The sequence below is a fragment of the Simochromis diagramma genome, unplaced genomic scaffold, assembly GCF_900408965.1.
Source record: "Simochromis diagramma unplaced genomic scaffold, fSimDia1.1 OVJJ01000707.1, whole genome shotgun sequence".
NCBI classification, from domain to species: domain Eukaryota; kingdom Metazoa; phylum Chordata; class Actinopteri; order Cichliformes; family Cichlidae; genus Simochromis; species Simochromis diagramma.
The window spans coordinates 1-6,176 of record NW_024387108.1 but is presented as its reverse complement, the minus strand read 5'-3'; the positions used below and the strand labels follow the sequence as shown (position 1 = coordinate 6,176).

The following is a 6,176-nucleotide window of genomic DNA, read 5'->3' as shown; positions in this document are numbered from 1 at the left end:
AGCACAGGTGGCCTTTGATGGTATTTATATTTATTTATGGTTCAGAACTTCAACTTACTAAGTAGTACTAATGTAGTCTTTGTCTTGGTAGTAATGCAAGGGGTTTATTATTCAAAGTGTGAAACACAATTTTTATAAACTTACACAAACACCTATAAAGTGTTTATATAGTTTTATACAAAAAAGTTGCCAAGGGCAATTGAAATATAGTTTTCTGTGAAAAACAGTTGTTCTCATACTTTAAGTAACTACAAATCTTTCTTCTCCTTACTGTTTCCTCACTTATGCTGTGCTGCTCTGTCAATATTTCATAAACCTGTTATGCAAGTACTGGAGGCGTGTCAGCTATGGAGCTATAAATATTGAGTTCAACAGAATATTCACATTCATCGCTCTCACCTCTGCCGGGGCAATACTTCAATAAAATATGGCTTTATTTCCACAAGGTAAGCTCTACCTGTGTATAGTTAATATCCCAAACTGAGATTCTGAGATGTTGAGCTATTGATTTCTGACATGATAAATAGTTTTGGTGCAATCTGTGTTGCAGAGGCTGACTTGAGGATTGTGCTGATTGGAAAAACTGGTGTGGGAAAAAGTGCTGTTGGAAACACCATCCTGGGAGAAAAATATTTCTTTTCTTCTCCCAGTTCAGAGTCAGTGACTGAATCTTGTGAACAACATGTGAAGACGTTTAGTAATAAGGGTAGTTAGTGTGGTAGACACACCAGGCATTCTGGACACGGGAAAAACTGCAGAAACCATCAAAAAAGAAATTGTGAGATGTATTGAAATCTCCTGTCCAGGTCCTCACGTGTTCCTGCTGGTCCTTCAAGTCGGTCGATTCACCAAAGAAGAAAAAAACTCTGTGGAAGCCCTGCAGGAGCTGTTTGGGCCACAGGCTAATCATTACATGATTGTGTTGTTCACCCGCGGTGGCGATCTTGGAGACATGACAATAGAAGAGTATGTAAATAAAGGCCACCAAGGTCTCAAAGACATTATCCTAAGATGTGGAAAAAGGTTCTATGTCTTTGATAACCTAAGCAGTGACAGAAAGCAAGTGGATGAGCTAATTGGAAAGATTGATCGCATGGTGGCTGAGAACAGGTGCACGTACTACACAGATGAGATGTTTAAAGAGGTGGAAGCTGCACGGAAAATGGGAATGCGAGTCGCTCAGTACAGGTTCCTTGCTCCACTGCACCAGAGCATTTTACGTTTTCATTCCATTCTTGCAAGAGATTAAATCAATGTGATAAACTGTCTAAACACAATCAGCATAATGGAAACAAGACACCCTGTGTACCCATATGTGAACATATGAAATATATTAAAAATCTCTGATGCACACTGTGTGTAGATAATTGTATAGCATTAATTTGCTTTAATTTATCAGAACAAATATAAAATAAAAACACATCTTTCAGTGTGTCCTTGGATGTCAGTAGGGTTTAATAATAAAAGTTTAATAATACAAGTTTTGGACCTAAGACTAATTATTAGATAAAAGTACTTCTTGTATCCATTCTAAATGTAGTCTATATGACCGAACTCAAATCTATTGTGTATATTAGCTATCTATCTATCTATCTATCTATCTATCTATCTATCTATCTATATAGATATGATGTATGTATCATATAATTTTTTCATAGGATGTTCATCCCAATGTGGCTTTAAAAAGTTGTTCAGTGTTCTTTTTGTCTAGTAAATGAAAGTCAAATTAAATAAATATCTATACCTAACAGTCTAATTTGTTGTGTTTTTGTTATTATTGAAAAATAGACTCTGCACAGGTCAATTTTATGTGTTCTCTTTAAAAAAAAAGTGGGTTTTTTTTTTTTTCATTTTTTATGTATTTCAAATATTAAGTTACTCATGTTGAATTAAAACAAACCTGAGCTATTATAAATCTCATAAATGTTCATGTAATGCTACTGTTTTCTACAAAAACTCGTACAATAAATGTTATTCTCTTGATGAGTGTTAAGAAGTTACTCTTTGGATTGCTGACCAAAGTACAAAATAATTTTTCTGTCTGACCTTATGCAACACAAGATTGAAAAACAAATGGTAGGGATGGGACACTCGATACTGACATTTTGATGCTGTGTCGAGCTTCTGTAGTGTAGATTTTTCTAAACTGCTGTGGTTAGAAACACCAGGGAAATTATTATGACATTCTAAAGGTTTTCGTGCACTTAACCTCAGTTTTAACAGGTGGTGTATCTGCTGCCATTATCCACTGGGAGGCACCAGGATTCCCTTTTTTTTTTTTTGACACTACTGCTTCTATTAATTACACATGCATTTGTAAAAGAAAATACCCCATCTCTAACTATTTTTTTGTGGATTTGGGAGACCAACATAGACAGTCCTATCACATAAGATAAGGTAAACCTTTATTAGTCCCATAAAGACTGGAATCCAAAGGGTAATTTAAAAAATATGGTGTGACGGCCCACTCCACCCTGCCTTCCTTTTGTCCTGTTTGTGTGTTTTGTCTGCAGTCATTAGTGGGGTGGAGTTCCCATTTACAATAAATGAAACTGACATTACCTGGGGCAGTGTTTTTTAAAAGCCTTCAGAGCTCAGTTGCTGGTGGGCACTGTCCCATGAGACACCCTGTTGGACTTTGGTTGCCTTTAGCAACATAATGCATACACCATTCTTACGCACATACACTCCCCTAAACCACTGACTGTAATGACTACACACCGTGGTTAGTGTAAGGTTTCTTTTGTTTTTGTTTTATTTACATAAGATGAAATGGTTTTTGAACACCATTCCTATGCATCTCTGAGGTTTTGTCATGGCCGTGTGGACCGATTTGTGATAATGGTCGTATTTGAATGATTACTGTCATACAGATGAGAGAAAGCGTGAGACAGAGACTGCTGGAATTAACTCTATCAGCAGAGAGAGAGAGCGGTACACTCACTGTAAATTCATTAAAATATTTCATAAAAGCTGCCTCTGCTTCGATGAGAAAGCAAAACAGAACAAGTTTTCAGGTCTGCCTCTACTCTACTTTTTTCTACTTTCAACAGAAAATCAAGTGACTTTATCCTCACTCTAACCCTGAGTCACACACTGCCCTGCCATAAGGAATATATTCACACTGCCAAATGCATGTTTTTCTAGCTTTTATTAATTACAGGTATCTACTTCTTATGACAGAGGAATTTTTTCTATTCCTTTTTTTATTACCACTGATGTTTCTGGTGACAATATCTCAAAACAGCTGTGTAGTTAATCAGAATCGTGTTTATTGGCCAAGTATATGTGCAGACACATACAGGGAATTTGGTTCCGGTAGATGGTGGCTCTCAAGCACAGCAATGTAAATCTCACACACACACACACACACACCAAGTGTCTATATATACACATTACCATACATACACAAAGCTGTGTAAACCAACTATAAATAACTAATCTAAACTTATATACATAAAATACAGAAATGAATGAGGTGGAATGAATACTACAAAATGTACATAAGGTGCAGCTGCAGTCTGGCAGTGGGAGCAGTGTGACAGGTCAACTGTTAAGAAGGGAGATGGCGAGGGGAAAGAAACTGTTCCTGTGTCGGGTGGTCCTGGTCTGCAGGCTTCTGTACCGTCTGCCAGAGGGCAGCAGATCAAAAAGTCTGTGTGCAGGGTGTGAGAGGTCTGTGATGATTTTCCCTGCCCGTTTCCTGGTTCTTGAGAGGTACAGATCCTGGATGGAGGGCAGGGGGGTGCCGATGATCCTTTCTGCTGCCCGTACAGTCCGCTGCATTCTGCTCCTGTCCTGTTTAGTGGCTGCTCCATACCAGACTTGTGATGGAGGAGCACAGGACAGACTCAATGACCGCAGTGTAGAACTGGATCAGCAGCTCCTGTGGAAGACTGTACTTCCCAGTTGTCTCAGGAAGTACATCCTCTGCTGGGTCTTTTTGAGGATGGAGTTGATGTTGGTCTCCCACTTCAGGTCCTGGGAGATGGTTGTACCCAGGAACTTGAAGGTCTTCACAGTTGACGCAGGGCTGTCTGATATGGTGAGGGGGGAGCAGAGTTGAGGGATGTCTCCTGAAGTCCACTGTCATCTCTACAGTCTTAAGAGTGTTCAGCTCCAGATTGTGCTGACTGCACCAGAGTACCAGCCGCTCAACTTCCTGCCGGTATGCAGACTCATCACCATCTTGAATGAGGCCAATGACAGTGGTGTCATCTGCAAACTTTAGGAGTTTGACAGCAGAGTTTTGGAGGTGCAGTCGTTAGTGTAGAGGGAGAACAGTAGTGTGTGAGGGACACATCCTTGAGGGGCACCAATACTGGGGACCGGGTTTCAGAGGTGATCTCCCCCAGCCTCACTTGTTGCTTTCTGTCTGTCAGGAAGCTGGTGATCCACTGACAGGTAGCTGGTGACACGCTGAGCTGGGAGAGTTTGGAGGAAAGAAGTTCAGGCACAATGGTGTTAAAAGCCGAACTAAAGTCCACAAACAGGACCCTGGCATAAGTTCCCGGGCGGTCAAGGTGTTGCAGGATGTAATGCAGCCCCATGTTCACTGCATCATCCGCTGACCTGTTTGCCCGGTAGGCAAACTGCAGAGGGTCCAGCTGGTGGCCTGTAATGTCTTTCAGATGGGCTAGCACCAGTCGTTCGAAGGATTTCATGACCACAGACGTCAAGGCGACAGGTCTGTAGTCTTCAGTCCTGTGATGGTGGGTTTCTTGGGAACAGGGATGATGGTGGAGCGTTTGAAGCAGGAGGGAACTTCACACAGCTCCAGGGATCTGTTGAAGATGCGAGTAAAAGATGGGAGCCAGCTGCAGCACAGGTTTTTGAGGCAGGAGGGTGAGACACAGTCTGGTCCGGGGGCTTTCCGGGCTTCTGTTTCTGGAATAGTCGGCTCACATCCTGAGTGTGTATTCTTAGTTTCAGGGAGGAGGAAAGGGGGGTGAGAGGTGTGGTGGAGGTCGTTGAGTCTGGATTGGAGGGGTGGTGGTGGTCGTTGAGTCTGGATTGGGGAGGGTGGGGGTGGTCGTTGAGTCTTGATTGGGGGAGGGGCAGGGTGAAGGGGGAGAGGTGGAAGGTGTGTTGGGGGTCAATGTCTGAAGCAATGTCCCTGGGGAGGGGAGGGTGGGGCGTGGGAGTCTGTCCGTCTCAAACCTGCAATAGAAAGTGTTTAACTCATTGGCCAGGTTTGTTTGCTTCAATAGTGGGTGGGGGGCGTCTGTAGCTGGTGATTCCTGCAGGCCCCTCCACACTGACGCAGGGTCGTTGGCTGAGAGCCGTTCTTCCAGCTTCTGGGAGTAGATCCTTTTAGCTGCTTTGATCTCCTTGGTCAGTGTGTTCCTGGCTTGCTTGTACAGGACCCTGTCACCACTTCTGTAGGCGTCCTCCTTGGCCTTGCGAAGATGTTGGAGTTTAGGAGTGAACCATGGTTTTATGTTGTTGTATGTGCAAAAGGTCTTTGTTGGCACACACACGTCTTACAGAAACTGAGTATGATGTCACAGTGTCCGTGAGCTCATCTAGGTTCTCAGATGCAGCTTCAAAAACAGTCCAATCAGTGGAGTCAAAACAGTCCTGCAGTTCCTGCAGTAATACAGTAAACACAGCAGTCTTGTTCAAAGGGATCATTTTGCTGAAAACACTGTTATTCTTTACCAACACAGTTTTTCTGTGAAAAAGGTGTGTTCACCCAGAGGCAGGAACCCGTGATCAATGTTGGTCAAGTTACTTGAAAAAAGTAATCAGTAACTAATTACTGATTACTTCCCTAAAAAAGTAATCCAGTTACTTACTGATTACTTATTTCAAAAGTAATTAATTACTTTTACTTAGTTACTTTTTAAAAACACGATTTACAGCCTGAATAGGTGATAAAGCGATAGATCTTTCAGCCCAATTCTACTTTTTCTGCATAATCCATCATACAAAATGTAATCAAATGGAAAAGTCCCTTTTTAAAATGTGTTATTAGTTTAGTCTTTTAACTTTATGCATCAAGAAAAAAATTTAATTATATGCAACATTCTCTGACTGGAAGAAATTTGTTTAATATTTAAACCTATTTTCTGCACATTCCAGCACATATAAATATTTTTTTGTGTTAACACTCAGTCTTTCAAATAGATGCAAGTAAAACACAGCAGAAAATAAATAAAGTCAAAGACTAGCGG

At 41.4% G+C, this 6,176-nt stretch overlaps 1 pseudogene; it reads left to right on the top strand.

Moving 5' to 3' along the window:
- The first annotated feature begins 388 nt into the window (after window positions 1–388).
- On the top strand, window positions 389–1,772 carry LOC120743206 (annotated as a pseudogene).
- The last annotated feature ends 4,404 nt before the right edge of the window (window positions 1,773–6,176 follow it).